This window comes from Canis lupus, chromosome 13, assembly GCF_048164855.1.
Source record: "Canis lupus baileyi chromosome 13, mCanLup2.hap1, whole genome shotgun sequence".
Taxonomy (NCBI): domain Eukaryota; kingdom Metazoa; phylum Chordata; class Mammalia; order Carnivora; family Canidae; genus Canis; species Canis lupus.
Genome location: NC_132850.1, coordinates 17,447,391 through 17,463,407, shown reverse-complemented (window position 1 = coordinate 17,463,407; position 16,017 = coordinate 17,447,391). Strand labels below are relative to the sequence as shown.

Genomic DNA, 16,017 nt, shown 5'->3' with positions numbered 1-16,017 from the left:
TTCCCCTTTCCTAAAGTAGACCAAGTACGGTGATTTAAATAAGAAAAGAAGGCCCAGCCAGTAACTTTCCAACAGAATTGGCCCCCTGCCTGGGGTGACTCTGGATGTCAGTTAAACTGAGAAATGCTCTGGTTCCACCGATTCCCTTGGTTCACCCAGAACAGATGGGGGCGGGGGGGAGGCCAGAGGTATCACAGCCACCCTGTAATAAAGGGATGTTTTTGTCAGAATGGGGGAATGGAAGGGTTTGGGGGGAAAGCAGATAAGGGCAGACGAGCTAGAGGCTTCTCCTTAATGGAGAACGCCTTGTCTTGATAACTGTGTTTGACTTCTTCTCCTTCTGAGAAGGTACCACATTCTGTTTTTTGAACCAGAAACTTTTCTTTGGTATGACTGGATTTAGCACTAGTTGGTTAAAAGTTAGTATTGGGGGATGGGGAAAAGATTCTTTTTTGCTTGAATGGCTTCTCTTAAGTATGTAAATGAAGGGCCTCAAGGTGAGCCTGAATTTCTCTTTGCTGAAATGGTCTCCGTGGGTTTGGCTGAAGTATAGTTTGTTTAATTTATGAATACAGTAAGACTTATCTATGAATTAGAGATGTTGGAAAGTTAATTTATTCTGATAATAATAAGATTTTTGGTTTTACGCGTGCAAATAATGCTTGAATGTATTAGCTTAATAACCCTTTAATTGAAACAACTCACATAGAAAAATTCATAAATCATAAATAAATAACTTAACGCATCATTTCAACTTGAACACTTCTGTGTAAACTTAATTGTTTTAGTCAGCTCAGGCTGCTGTAACAAAATACCGTAGACTAGATGGGTCAAACTTCAGACATTTATTTCTCATGGTTCTGGAGGCCGAAAAGTCCAAGATCAAGCCTGGTGATCCAAGATTGGTCCAAGATCAGTTCTTGGTGAGAGCTCTCTTCCTGGCTTCCAGAAGGTTGGCCTCTCTTTACTGTAGAGAGAGAGGGGAGGAGAGAGGAAGTGCGCACACAAGAGAGAGAACACTGTCTCTGGTTATTTCTTCTTCTTTTTCTTAAGATTGTATTTTTTTGTGCATGAGAGACACAGAGAGAGGCAGAGACAGGCAGAGGAAGAAAAGGCTCTCTGTAAGGAGCCTGATGCCGGACTTGATCCCAGGACTCCGAGGTCACAACTCAAGCCCAAGTCAGATGCTCAACCAACTGAGCCACCCAGGTGCCTGAGAGCTGTTTCTTCTGCAATATTTGGGTGTACTGGGACACCTGGGTGGCTCAGTGGTTAAGCGATTGCCTTCGGCTCAGGTTGTGATCCTGGAGACCTGGGATCGAGTCCCACATCAGGCTCCCTGCATGGAGCCTGCTTCTCCCTCTGCCTATGTCTCTCTCTGCCTCTCTCTCTCTCTCTGTGTCTCTTGTGAATAAATAAATAAAATCTTAAAAAAATATATTTGGGTGTACTTTTCATTTAGGCGGTTCCAGAGTTCATTAATCATAAGATTTGGCAGCTGCCACTTTTTTAAATGGCATTTTAAAAAATCGTCACTTGGATGTATTCTGGCTCTTTGCTTATGTGGTTTAGACACAGCTTGAGAATAATAATACTTGCTTTTAATTTGCAGTCTTCTCTCCTTCGGCCATAGGTTGTGTGCTGTGTCAAGATCCACGAGCAAAAGACCACCAGGAGCATACCAGCAGTTCATCCGAGGCAGGTTTCCTTGGTTTGCTGCAGCAGGGAGAAATGTACCCCAAAGGAACCTGGGGGCCATCCCAGGCAGGGAGGGTTCTTAATTACCCCAAATGCCACTACCCCAAAATAATTATCTTCAACGTTGGTTGATCATCATTTGAGCAACTTTCTACACAATATATAGAGAAGGTTAGATAGAAATCATTTAATGACATACAATGTAAAATAATTTTGTGTTAGAATTGTGCCAGCGATCAGCTGCAGGCTGGGTTTTTGGCTCATATGTGCTATTTGGCTGTGATTTTGGCCTGAACTCTTAGAAAGTTGACTAGCCAAACACTTCAGCATCATATCTGACGTCTTTGAACTTGTGTGGTCCACGATCATGACTTCCATCACACCTTATCAAGGTAACAATGTTTGCAAATGTAAGTAAGCCATGTTATTTGGGTTTATTATTAATATCTGAATATTTGCTTTCAAATATGGATAGCCATTCCAGATGCAACTCGGTGAAAAGAGCCTTCTTTGCTTTAGATGCTGAAATTCTTATCAGCCAGTGAAGTACAAATGTATATTTAATATTTTGTGAGTAAAATGCTGTAATAATTGATGATTTGAAAGCTGCTAATTGTACACAAGCAATGACTAAGAACTTTCAAATAATTAAATATGGAAGTAGATTAACAGTTAATGCAATTTTCAAGAAAAAGTGTGTTAACTGGATATCTTTAGGAAGAACTTTGTATTATTATTATTATATTATTTTTTAAAGATCCTATTTCTTTATTTTTAATGTTTCAAGTTTTTATTTAAAATTCTAGTTAGGGGATCCCTGGGTGGCACAGCGGTTTAGTGCCTGCCCTTGGCCCAGGGCGCTATCCTGGAGACCTGGGATCGAATCCCACATCTGGCTCCCGGTGGATGGAGCCTGCTTCTCCCTCTGCCTATGTCTCTACCTCTCTCTCTTTCTCTGTGTGACTATCATAAATAAATAAAAATTAAAAAAAATAAAATTCTAGTTAGTTAAAAAATAGCGTGGTATTAGTTTCAGGAGTAGAATTTAGTGATTCATCACTTACATACAGTGCTCATCACAACAAATGCCCTTCTTAATACCCATCACTCACCCATCTAGCCCATACCCTGCCCACCTCTTTTCCCGCGACCCTCAGTTCATTCTCTATTGTTAAGAGTCTGTTATGGAGAAAAAAGTCTGTTTATTGTAGGGTACCTGGGTGGCTCAGTCAGTTAAGCATCTGCCTTCAGCTCAGGTCATGATCCCAGGGTCCTGGGGTTAGGATCCTGCTTAGTGGGGAGTCTGTGCCTCCCTCCTCCTCTGCCCTTCCTCCCACTCATGCTCTCCTCTCTCTCAAATAAATAAAAAAATATTTTATAAGAGAAGTCTCTTATAGTTTGCCACCTTCTTTGTTTTTCTTTCCCCCATGCTCATTTGTTTCTTGAATTCCACATGTGAGTGAGATCATATGGCATTTGTCTTTCTCTGACTGACTTACTTCACTTAGCATAATACCTTCTGGCTCCATCCACATTGTTGCAAATGGCAAGATTTCATTCTTTTTATGGCCGAGTAGTATTCCACTGTGTATATATCCCCCACACCTTCTTTATCCATTCATCAAGGGACATATGGGCTCTTTCCAAAATTTGGCTATTGTTGATGATGTTGCTATAAACATTAGGGTGCATGTGCCCCTTCAAATCAGTATTTTTGTATCCTTTGTAAATACTGGGTAATACAATTGCTGGACGGTAGGGTGGTTCTATTTTCAACTTTTTGAGGAACCTTTGTACTGTTTCCAGAGTGGCTGCAGCAGTTTGCATTCCCACCAACAGTGCAAGAGAGTTCCATTTTGTCTGCATCCTCACCAACACTTGTTGTTTCCTGTGTTGTTAATCTTAGCCATTCTGACAGGTGTGAGGTGGTAACTCATTGTGGTTCTGGTTTGTATTTCCTTTTTTTTTTTTAAGATTTTATTTATTTATTCATGAGAGACACACACAGAGAGGCAGAGACACAGGCAGAGGGAGAAGCAGACTCCCTGCATGAAGCCCGAAATGGGACTCAATTCCAGGACCCCAGGATCATGACCTGAGCTGAAGGCAGACGCTCAACCACTGAGCTACCCAGGTGCCCCTTGATTTGTACTTCCTTGATGATCAGTGGTGTTGAGCATCTTTTCACATGTCTGTTGGCCAACTGTGTCTTTGGGAAAATGTCTATATTCCTGTCTTCTGCCCATTTCTTAACTGAATTATTTATTTGGGGGTTAAAATTTTTATTTCTAAATAATCTCTACACCCAACATGACCCCCAGACCAAGAGTAGCATGCTCCACTGACTGAGCCAGCCAGGTGCCCCAAGCTTTATATTATTTTAAAGTCTAGAACTGTTTATAACAATTTAAATAATACAAATCAGGAACTAGTGATCAGATTTTATCATAATCCCAATTTTAGAGAGTTCCAATAGTATTCATAACATTAATCAAAATAATCTTTACCAGCTGTACTACTTTCATTTATTAAAAAGACACCTCAGAAGAAATAAAAATATAAGCCACAGCAAAGAAGATAATTATAGCATACATAACCAACAAAAGATTAATATCTAGTGTCTGTAAATAACTATTATAAAACAATAAGAAAAAGAAAATGCACACTTGTGTACCCCCTTCCCCCTCAAATAAATAAATAGATCTTTAAAAAGGGGATCGGCAGGGAACGCCTGGGTGACTCAGTTGCTTAAGCCTCTGATTCCTGGTTTTGGCTTAAGTCCTGATAGCAGGGTTGTGAGATCAAGCCCCAAGTCAAGCTCTGTGCTCAGCAGGGAGTCTGCTCAGGACTTTCTCCCTCTGCCCCTCCCCTCACTCACTTGTGTTTGTGGGTGCTCTCTCTCTCTCTCTCTTAAATAAATAAGTAAATCTTAAAAAAAAAAAAAACAGAAGGAATTCAGTGAAAAAATGGACAAAAGACATTCTTAGGGAAGAAAACATGTATGGTCAATAAATTGATGAAAAACGTTTAACTTTATAATAATCAGGAAATCAAGACCAGAATGAGATATCATTTTATATACAGCCAGTTGACAAAAATTAAGAATAATACTTTCTTTCTTTTTTTAAAATTTTTATTCATTTATGATAGTCACACACACACACAGAGAGAGAGAGAGAGAGGCAGAGACACAGGCAGAGGGAGAAGCAGGCTCCATGCACTGGGAGCCTGACGTGGGATTCGATTCCGGGTCTCCAGGATCGTGCCCCGGGCCAAAGGCAGGCACTAAACTGCTGCGCCACCCAGGGATCCCTACTTTCTTTTTTTTACGATTTTATTTATTATTTGTTTGAGGGAGAGAGAGAGAGAGAGAGCATGAGCTGGGAGAGCAGCAAGGGGCAGAGGGAGAGGGAGAAGCAGACTCCCCACTGAGCAGGGAGCCCAACACAGGGCTCGATTGCAGGACCCTGGGATCATGACCGGAGCTGAGGGCAGACACCCAATGACTAAGCCACCCAGGTGCCCCAGAACAGTACTTTCTGAAGAAAACATTCATCAGTGAGATCTCTGACATATTGATGATGTGTATGCAAATTGAATAACTACTTGGAAAGCAATTTGGTTTCATTTTATGCTATTGAATAATCATATACCTAGAAATTCAACTCTTAGGTATATACCCAAGAGAAATTTTTGCCACGTACATCAGAAGACATGTGACAAGAACGTTGCCAGTAGCACTTTGTGTAAGAACAAAAAAATGGAACAATTGAAATGCCTAGCGGCCACAGAATGAATCAATTGTGCTGTATTCACACGTGGAATACTGTACAGCAGTAAAAATGAATGATATTCCTTTATAGGCCACAACACGGGTAAACCTGAGTAGCATTATTCTGAGTGAAAAAGCAAGTTTCAAATGACTATGCTTTTCATAAAGTTCAAAGACAAATAAAGCAAAAACAGTATCTTACTTAGCCATCCACATATTTGATAAAACCCTCAGAGAGTAGTGACACGGGTCCTGAGGAGCACATTGACAGATCTAAGTTACTGATAATATTGTAACTTGGGATGAGTGTTCAACTCATGGGTGTTCATTATATTATTTAAAAAATAATAACAATAGATAAATAATCCTCAGTATCTCATCTTCTCTTACTAATAGGATCTTCATTGCCGGGCTGCCTGGGTGGTTCAGTGATTGAGCATCTGTCTTTGGCTCAGGTCATGACCCCGGGGTCCTGAGATGAGTCCTGCATCAGGCTCCCTGTATGGAGCCTGCTTCTCCCTCTGCTTATGTCTCTGCCTCTCTCTGTGTCTCTCATGAATAATTAAATAAAACTTTTTTTTTTTTAAAGGGTCTTCATTGCCTTAAAACCCCAACCAGGTCAGATGACCAATGACCAATCCTACCCCTAGACCAGACTCCCTGCTCCCTTGAGCATAATTGTGTTAATCCCTTCTCATGTGAATCACTGTATTGGTCAAAGTTGCAGAATCTGCAATATTCAGTTTAAACAGGAAGGGACTTACTACAAGGTATTAGGTAGTAGGTGAAGCTGAATTTTGAGAGACAATGGGTTGCGGCTGAGATGGGGTCTTGGGTGATGCTGGTTATGAATGATATGGGGCTTTCTAGACTGGCTGGGGTCCCTAGAACAAAGTCTGGCATGGAGATCCCTGTTTAAGTGATTTCTTGGATGAGTTCATGTGGGACAAGGTGAGAGGAACAGAAGAGGTCAGAGGGAGAAAGTCGAACAAGGATGTGGACGTGGTCTCCTCTGGGGACTCCCCAGCCTGGTTCCCAGGGGAGCATTGGAACATGAATCGTTCCATAGAATTGGCTCCTATTTCAGGCAAGTGGGACAGGATAGCACTTTGTACCCCAGGGAGGGTGCCAAACCTCAGGGGAAGCTGATTCCCACGTAGCTGAGAGATATTATTTAGAGAAGAAGCAACCAGCTCTCACAGCGACCAGGGCTGGGTGCATGGACCAGGGTACAGCACTGCAGTGACCCAATGCCAACCCAAAGCTCACTGGGAAAGGGGAGTGATGTAGGACCAGATTAGGATGAGGTGGTGGGGAGAGGAGGGCAGTGAGCTGGGGTGGGGGGAGCAGCAGGGGGCATCTCTGTACCTTGGAAGTATCAGCCTGGGTTCCTTAAGACCCTGGGGCCTTGGCCTCATGCAGCAGGGACCTCTCTTCCATCTGGACATGGAAAGATAGGCTAAGCTCTCTCCTTAGGTTTTCATTCCAGTGAGGCCCAAGCACACCATCACCCACCCCCCACCACCCCCCACCCACCCCCCGGCCCCATTCGTCACTGTCGCCCTCCCAGTTACTCAGGCAGAGAGAGGAGGCTTCTCTCTCCTAGTGATCTGCTCCCCTACCCCCGACCCGGGCCTTCTCCTTGACCTCCGGCTCCAGCAGGACTGGATTCAATGTGATATCTGATTCATTGGGTGATGGGCAGTTTTTTCCCAAGCTGCTTGTCTCAGTCTGGAGTGGAACATTCTGGCCTCATCGAAGGGCAAACCCAAGGGCATTAACTCCTGCTCTGCCAGCATGATTCCCTGAGACCAGATACCTGGGGTTCTGAAAATTGTTTTCTCCAGGGAGGCACCAAAAGAAGCCTGGTAGAGGGCCGTAGACACTTCTCATTTCCATCCATCCGAGAAACACCTCATCTAGGGGAAAGATAGTGTATCCCCTGGCCGACCCCCCTTTTCAGCATAAATGCCACCCTCTGCCCTTCTGTTTATACTTTCTGGGGTCACTGCTGTGATGTCATGAACCGAGTGGCCTCACCTGTGCCTTCCGCACACATTTCATTCCTCCCTCCCCCAGCAGCAGGCCCTCCTCTCAGTGACCAGGACTCCGTATCTAGCAGAGATGTGTATTTTAGCAGCATTTACACAAAAAGTCAGAGCCAGCACATCCTAGTGGCAGAAATTCAGAGGCTGAGACAGGCCTGGGAGGGAGACTTTCTGTTCTCCCATCCTTCCTGCTGCTGGATAGGGGATAGGGGGCATCTTGGTAGGTGGGAGTGGGATGAGGGCCTGGGCAGGGAGGGAGAGCTTTCCCGGAGGGGTCTTGGCCAGAGGAGGCTCAGCAGGCTCTTCCCAGGCTGGTCTCTCCTTTTCTCCTTAGCCTGCTCTTATCTTGAGGGTGCCTGGGGAAAACTTGCATCTCTTTTTAGCCCCACTGCTTGGGTGGGTCAGGGTCCAATACTCCAACCCCAAAGGCACTGACTTCCCCCTTTCTCTTTCCTGGCTCTTGGCCTGTGCAGTCAATGCCTGTCCCCTCCTTCAGACCCAGTGCCCCATGGCCCCTCACAGCTGCGGCCACTGCAGTCAGGGGCTCCCCCTGCCTTGGTAGCACCTGGGTGGGGACTCTACTTCCTCAGCTGTCTTTCCTGTGCTCCAGATCCTGCCACCTTCAACCCTCTTGATTTATTGATTAGCCCTTCCTGCATTTTTAGCCTTCAAGAATATGAGTTTCTATCTGTAGCCTATCAACATGCAAAAACTTCCCTCATTAAAAAAAAAAAAAAAAGAAAGAAAAGGCCCCACTCTGTTTCCACCACACATCGTGCTTGTGTTCTCCTTTCTGTCCTGTCTGGGTCAGAGCCAAACACTGCTGGGTCACCAAGTGGACAAACCAGGCATGTGCTGGAGGCACCAACAAGGAAGAGCGACACCGCAAAGAAATAGTGTGGGGACGCCTGGGTGGCTCAGTCGGCTGAGCATCTGCCTTTGGCTCTGGTCATGATCCCAGGGTCCTGGGCTCCAGTCCTGAATCCAGCTTCCTGCTCAGCGGGGAGTCTCCCTCTGCCTCCCTCCCCATCCCTGCCCTGTCCCCACCACTGCTCATGCTCTCTGTTGCGCGCTATCTCTCAAATAAATAAGTAAAAAATTAATAAATAAATAAACAAAGCCACGAGACTCCATGAGAACACCGAAGATGTAAAGTAGATTGAAAATAGAGGGGGCACAGGGGTTCCCAACATTAAGAGAGCAGAGAGATGAGCTTCAGAAAGAAAAGATATGTAGGAGGAAAAGTAAGAGGGTGCCGCACCCTGGAAGCCTAGTGGAAAGGGATTTGATGGAGGAGGGAGCAGTCAACTGTGTCAAAGATCAAATAAGTAGAGGTCTGAGAATCAACCACTGGATTTCATAACAGGAAGGTCACTGATGTCGCTGACAAGAGCAGTTCAGGTAATGGTGTGGGTGAAAGCTTATTGCAGCGTGTCTGGGAAAGAACAGAGAAGGGTGGGAGTCAGGTGGATAGACCGTTCTTTGAAGGAATTGTGCTGTAGAAAGGTAAAGTGGGTGCTAGCTGGAGGGTGGGTTAGGGACGTGAGAGGCTTTTTTTTTTTTTTTTTTTTTTAAGATGGGAAAAATAACAGCACATTATATCATTTGGTCTAGGGGATTGATCCAGTAGATGGGAAAAGATTGATGGAAGACGAGAGAAATGTTGGAAGAATGGAATCCTGAGGGGCTGAGAGAGGAAGGGACCTATTGGCAGCAGAGAGGTTGGCCTTGGACATCAGCTCCTGCTAGCTGTTTGCATGGCTTCTTCTCTCCCCTACTCTGCTCGAATGTCTGCTCCTTGGAGAAGCCTTTCCTGACCACTCTTCTGGAAAAGTGCCACCCATCACTCTATCCTCTCATCTTGCTTTGCTTTTATCTGGAGCACTTCTCATAATCATATTATATATAACACATTGGTTTATTTTCCATCTTCCTCACTAGGATATAAGCTCCGTGTGGGAAGAGACTTGGTCTTGTTCACCCTTGTATTCTCAGCACCCAGAACAGTGGCTTGCACGGTAGGTGCCCAATAAACAGTTGAGCATGAAGGAACAAGTGAATCTTTCCCCGATGCCCACACTCAATTCTCACTCCATTCTTATTTTTATTCCATTCTTCTATAACCCACATCTCTTCCCCCATTCACCCAGGAAAACATTCAGTCCCGTGTCCATTGTCACCCCTGTCTGCCCCATGCCATCATTCCCCCAACCAATGTGTACCCCGCCTCCTCCAGGTCTGATTTCCTCCACCCCTCCCCATCTTAATTCCCTTTCAGACCCCAGTCTCAGCTCTAGCCCTACCCAGTTGGGTTCCTCATCCTGATCCCATCACTAAGGCTACCCTCATCCGGTTTCCACTGCCTATACCCTCTCTGCTCCCCCCACTCCCATTTCATTCTCTTGCCACCAACACGGGGTCTCCACCTCCATCACTGTTTCTCCCCCATTCCCTTCTGCCAACACCATCACCACCTAACCCGCCTCCTCGCCTTGGTTGGAAATCGCCAGGGCCATGGTTATTACAAGTCTGTGGGAAGAGAGTCTGATGAATTCTTTCTCAGAGTGACTTAGATATATATTAACAAGCCTGTCTTACAAACTAGCATTATTCCCCACAGCAGGCATAATACATGACTTTCTGAATGAAATTTTCTAGAACATGTTTTACAAATATTGGCATTATCACAAGCCTTGGGACTAAGGGGTTCTGAACCTGAGAGATTAAGCCAAACTCTGTGGTAAAAACAATATGACTTGTCAGAGGGCTTTTTCCCTCCCTTAATTTCTAATGTCAGGAAACACTGAGAATGTCTGTAAGTAATGATAAAAAAACAGAGCAATTCCAACTGAATCTTGCTCGACACTCTGGTCTCTGCCCCAGACTGACTAGTCAGCTAACAAGCCTTTTTGTATCACTCACTGGGTTGTAAGTACTTTGTCTTCCTTTATCTTCAAGAGAAATTATCAGCCCAGCACCTGAATAAACACAGTATTTCTGGCTTCTTTATTTTTTATTTTTATTATTATTATTTTTTATTTCTGGCTTCTTGAGGCTTTTGTTTTATAAGTCTTTCCCCTCATCCCAATTTGTGACCTAGAATTTCCTTGTCAAGGCTGGACCAAAATATGTATATATTAAAATTAATGAATGAATTAATTACAGGCGTACCTGGCTTTATTGCACTTCTCAAATACTGCATTTTTCAAAAACCAATTGAAGGTTTGTGGCAACCCCGTGTTGAGCCATTTTTCCAATAGCATTTGCTCATTTTGTGTGTCTGTGTCACATTTGGTAATTCTCGAAATATTTCAAACTTTTTCATTACTATTATATTTATAGTGATATGTGATCAGTAATATTTTTTTAGGATTTTTTTTAAAAAGATTTTATTTATTTGTTCATGAGAGACAAACAGAGAGAGAGAGGCAGAGAAACAGGCAGAGGGAGAAGGAGACTCCCCCAGGGGAGTTCCAATGTGGGACTGGATCCCTTATCCGGGGACCACGCCCTGAGCCAAAGGCAGACGCTCAACTGCTGAGCCCTTCAGGCATCCCAACATTTTTTTTTTTTTTTAATTTGAAAGAGAGCAGAGCTAGAGAGAGAATGAGCAGGAGCTGGTGGGGGAGGAGCAGAGAGAGGGGGGAAGTAGACTCCCCGCTGAGCAGGGACTCCATGCAGCTCAATCCCGGGACCCTGCGAATCATGATCTGAGCTGAAGGCAAACACTTAACTGACTGAGCCATCCATGCTCAGTGATCTTTGATGTTACTATTATAATTGCTTTGGGGAACCATGATCTGCACCCACAGAAGATGGCAAATGTAATCAATGAATATTATGTGTGTTCTCATTGTTTCACTGACGGGCCATTCCCCCATTTCTCTCCCTCTCCTCAGGCTCCTTATTCCCTAAGACACAACAGTACTGAAATAAGACCAATGAATAATCCTACAATGGCTTCTAAGTGTTCAAGTGAAAGGAAGAACCACATGTCTCTTACTTAAATCCAAAACGTGAAATGATTAAAGCTTAGTGAGGAAGGCATGTGGAAAGCCAAGATAGGCCTGAAGCTAGGTCCCTTGAGCCAAACAGCCAAGTTGTGACTGCAGAGGAAAAGTTTTTGAAAGAAATTAAAAGTGCTAAAGTTTTTGAAGGAAATTAAAAGTGCTACTCCAGTGAACATATGAATGATTTAAAAAAAAAAAAAAAAAAAAGCAAAACAACTTTATTGCTGATATGGAGAAAGTCAGAAAGTCTTAGTGGTCTGAATAGAAGATCGGAACATTCCCTAACTCAGAGGAAAGCTCTAACTCTCTTCAATTTTATGAAGGCCGAGAGAAGTGAGGAAGCTGTAGAAGGAAAGTTGGAAGCTAGCAGAGGTGGGGTCATGAGGCTGGAGGAAAGAAGTCATCCCCATAACATAAAAGTGCAAGGTGAAGCAGCAAAAGCTGATGTAGAAGCTGCAGCAAGTTATCCAGAAGGTCTGGCTATAAGATAACTCATGAAGGTGGCTACACTGAACAACAGATTTTCAACATAGACAAAACAGTCTTATACCAGAAGGAGATGCGGTTTAGGATTTTGATAGCTACAGAGAAGCCAATGCTTGGCTTCAGAGCTTCTAAGGACAGGCCTGCTCTCCTGCTAGGGGCTAGTGCAGTTGGTGGCTAAGTTGAAGTCCATGCTCCTTTACCATTCCAAACCGAGGGCTCTTAAGAATTATGCTAAATCTATTCTGCCTGTGTTCTATCAAAGGAACAACAAAGCCTGGGTGACACACATCTCTGTTCACAACATACTTTACTGAATAGCCTCTTGTTGAAAACTGCTCAGAAAAAATATTCCTTTCAAAATATTACTGCTCCTTGACAAAGCAGCTGGTCACTCAAGAGCTCTGATGGAGACGTAGGATGAGATTAATGTTGTTTTCATGCCTGTTAACACAACATCCATTCTGCAGCCCATGGATCAAAGTTTAATTTTGATTTCCAAGTCTTATTATCTAAAAAATAAGACTTTTATTAAGTCTTTATTAAGGCTATAGCTGCCATAGTGATTCCCCTGTGGACCTGGGCAATGTAAATTGAAAGCCTTCTGGAAAGGATTCACCATCCTAGGTGCCATTAAGGATAATCATGATTCACGGGAAGAGGTCAAAATATTATGATGACCAGGAATTTGGAAGAAGTTGGTTCTAACCTCCATGGATGACTTTGACAGGTTCAACACTTCAGTGGAGGAAGTAACTACAGATGGGATGGAAAGAGCAAGAGAACTACTAGGTTCTAGTAGTTCTATATAAAGTTCTATAGTTCTAAATAAAGTGGAATCTGGGGATCCCTGGGTGGCGCAGCGGTTTGGCGCCTGCCTTTGGCCCAGGGCGCGATCCTGGAGACCCGGGATCGAATCCCACGTCGGGCTCCCGGTGCATGGAGCCTGCTTCTCCCTCTGCCTGTGTCTCTGCCTCTCTCTCTCTCTCTCTCTGTGTGACTATCATAAATAAATAAATAAAAAATAATAAAAAAAAATTCTTAAAAAAAAAAAAGACTCTCTTTAAAAAAAAAAAAATAAAGTGGAATCTGAAGATGTAGCTGAAATGCTGCAATTTCATGATAAAAACTGAACAGATGAGGAGTTACAATATATGAATGAACAAAGGACCTCGGGATCAGGACCTGAGCCAAAGACAGACGCTCAATCACTGAGCCACCCAGGTGCCCCCAAGAAAGTGGTTTCTTGAGATAGAATCTACTCCTGGTAAAAGATGCTGTGAAGATTGTTGAAATAATGAAGAATTCAGAATATTACATAAACTTAGTTGCTAAAGCAGCTACAGGATTTGAGAGAATTGACTCCAATTTTGAAAGAAGTTCTGGACGTCTGGGTGGCTCAGCGGTTGAGTGCCTGCCTTCAGCCCAGGGTGTGATCTTGGAATCCTGGGATCAAGCCTCACTCACATCGGGCTCCCTGCATGGAGCCTGCTTCTCCCTCTGCCTGTGTCTCTGCCTCTCTCTCTCTCTCTGTGTGTCTCATGAACAAATAAATAAAATCTTTAGAAAAAAATAAAGAAGTTCTGCTGTGGGTAAAATGCAATCAAACAGCATTACATGCTACAGAGAAATCATTTGTGAGAGGAAAAGTCAATCAGTGTGGCAAACTTCCTTGTTGTCCTATTTTAAGAAATCGCCACAGCCACCCCAGCCTTCAGCACCCACCACTCTGACCAGGCTGCAGCCATTGACATCAGGGCAAGACCCTCTACCAGCAAAAAGATGATGACTCACTGAAAGCCCAGATGATGGTTAGCATTTTTTTTAATCAATAAAGTATATAAAAATTAAGATATGTACATTGTTTTTGTAGACATAATGCTGTTACACACTTAATAGACTATATGTCAACATATCTCTTCTATGCACTGGGAAACAATTTCATTTAACTAACTTTATTGCTATATTTGCTTTTTTGCATTGGTCTGGAACTGAACCTGCCATATCTCTGAGGTATGCTTGTATATAATATAGAGATACTATAATAATTATATATTATTAAAATTACTTAATATATAACTAGTTACTGTCACATATTAATAATACTATTATTTCTGATATAATTATGATTCCTTATGTAATTTTATTCCTAGATTTTTTAGTAAGATACCAGCCCAAGTTCATAATTCATAATTCTCAATCTGGTGCTTAATGCTTTTTGTAAAAAGAAAGATTTATTTAGGGACACCTGGGTGGCTCAGTGGTTGAGCATCTGCCTTCGGCTCAGGGCATGATCCCAGGATCAGTGATCAAGTCCCACTTTGGGGTCCCTGCAGGGCGCCTGGATCTCCCTCTACCTGTGTCTCTGCCTCTCTGTGTGTCTCTCATGAATAAATAAATAAAATCTTTAAAAAATTATTTATTTACTTGAGGGTGGAGGAAGGGAGGGGGGAGAGAGTCTTAAGCAGACTCTGCAATGAAGGACCCTGAGATCATGACCTGAGCTGAAATCAAGTGTCAGAAGCCTAACTGATTTAGAGACTCGGACACCCCCTGTATATTAGTGTTCTTTACCAATGAGCACACAAACCCCTTTTTCTTGGCTAGAATAAAATCAAGAGACATGTGATTTTGTAAACATCATGGTGGAATTTCCTGCCATTACTGTTGTATATAAATTTAACATATAAGAATGTTTATTTGACTCAGGATTGAATAAATGTTTCTCAAGTAGGGACCTATTGCCATAGATCAAGCACATGGACGCCATGACCAAGTCAATTTCTCTTCTACATAATGGGTAACCATCGTCGTGTAACTCTCACCTCTGAGAATCCTATTTTGTTTGAGGTCCGTACTAACCAAGACCCTTCAGACTGACATATTTTATTTTCTTATAAATTATAAAGCAAATTATTTTTTGCATCCCAAAGAGTAATGCAACAAATAAGAACACCATAGAGAATGGTAATGTATGAGGACTATTTGGCATAAATGAACACCCAGGTGCCCATCATCCAGCTCGAGGAGTAGCGCCTCATCCTAGTTTTGAAGCCTTTTAGAAGATCCTTCCCATTGCATTCCTCTCCTTCCTCTGCAGGGATAATGGATATTCTCAATTTTGTGGATATGAACTCTTTGCTTTTTGTTATCATTTTATTACAGATTATGTACGTGACCTTAAAAAGTGTGTTATTAAAGTTTATGAATCTGGGAAGCCTTGGTGGCTCAGTGGTTTACACCATCTTCAGCCCAGGGCGTGATCCTGGAGACCTGGAATCCTGTCCTGCGTCGGGTTCCCTGCATGGAGCCTGCTTCTCCCTCTGCCTGTGTCTCTGCTTTTTCCTTCTCTCTCTCATGAATAAATAAATAAAATCTAAAAAAATTTTTAAAAATTAAAATAAATAAATATATTTTATGAATCTTTGAGTATTTCATGAAGGGCTTCATAATGCATGTTATACTTCAGTGGTTTACTTGTTTCAATTCACGTTTTGTTCTTGAGTTTTTCCATATGGCTATGTGTAATCACAGTTTGTTCATTTTTCAGGGTGTGTGGTATGACACAGTAAGAACAAACAACCATCTATTTGCTCATTCTCCTGCTGATGGGCATTTTTTTAGTTACTTCCAGATTTTGACTACTACAAACTATGCTGCTATAAACATTTCTGTTTGTGTGATCTGGTTCACATGTGCACAGATTTCAAAAAGGTATGACCCTGAGCATTGGTAGGCTGTAGGATACATGTGTCGTAAACTTTGCTGCTAAAGTGGTTGTGCCCATTCAGTACTCCATCAGCAGTGTATGCAAGTATCTTTTACTGTGACAACACACACCTTGTGGGCCTTCAGATTCCCTCAAATGCCTCCTTTCCCCCCTTTCTCTTCCTGAGCACTCAAACTGCCCCAGTCACCTGGCCAATTCCAGATTTGGCTGAAATCCACACCGCGGAGCTCGGCCCGAGAGCCCTGGGAAGCAGCCTGGGAGTGTAGGGGAGTAGCT

At 43.0% G+C, this 16,017-nt stretch overlaps 2 long non-coding RNA genes across 7 annotated transcripts; one reads left to right on the top strand and one right to left on the bottom strand.

Moving 5' to 3' along the window:
- The first annotated feature begins 178 nt into the window (after positions 1-178).
- Positions 179-15,364, top strand: LOC140602669 (uncharacterized). 6 transcript variants are annotated; one of them, XR_012005579.1, is made up of 5 exons: positions 182-497; positions 1,634-1,698; positions 9,133-9,536; positions 13,702-13,822; positions 15,177-15,364. It is a non-coding gene; the product is annotated as an uncharacterized lncRNA (long non-coding RNA). The 6 variants fall into 6 exon arrangements; XR_012005580.1 differs by lacking the exon at positions 13,702-13,822 and having other exon boundaries at positions 184-497; XR_012005577.1 differs by lacking the exons at positions 13,702-13,822; positions 15,177-15,364 and adding an exon at positions 11,418-12,394 and having other exon boundaries at positions 184-497.
- On the bottom strand, positions 748-7,565 carry LOC140602670 (uncharacterized). The gene is made up of 3 exons (XR_012005581.1): positions 7,290-7,565; positions 6,839-6,910; positions 748-1,716 (listed from the first exon to the last, which is right to left on the bottom strand). It is a non-coding gene; the product is annotated as an uncharacterized lncRNA (long non-coding RNA).
- Positions 15,365-16,017: the final 653 nt, after the last annotated feature.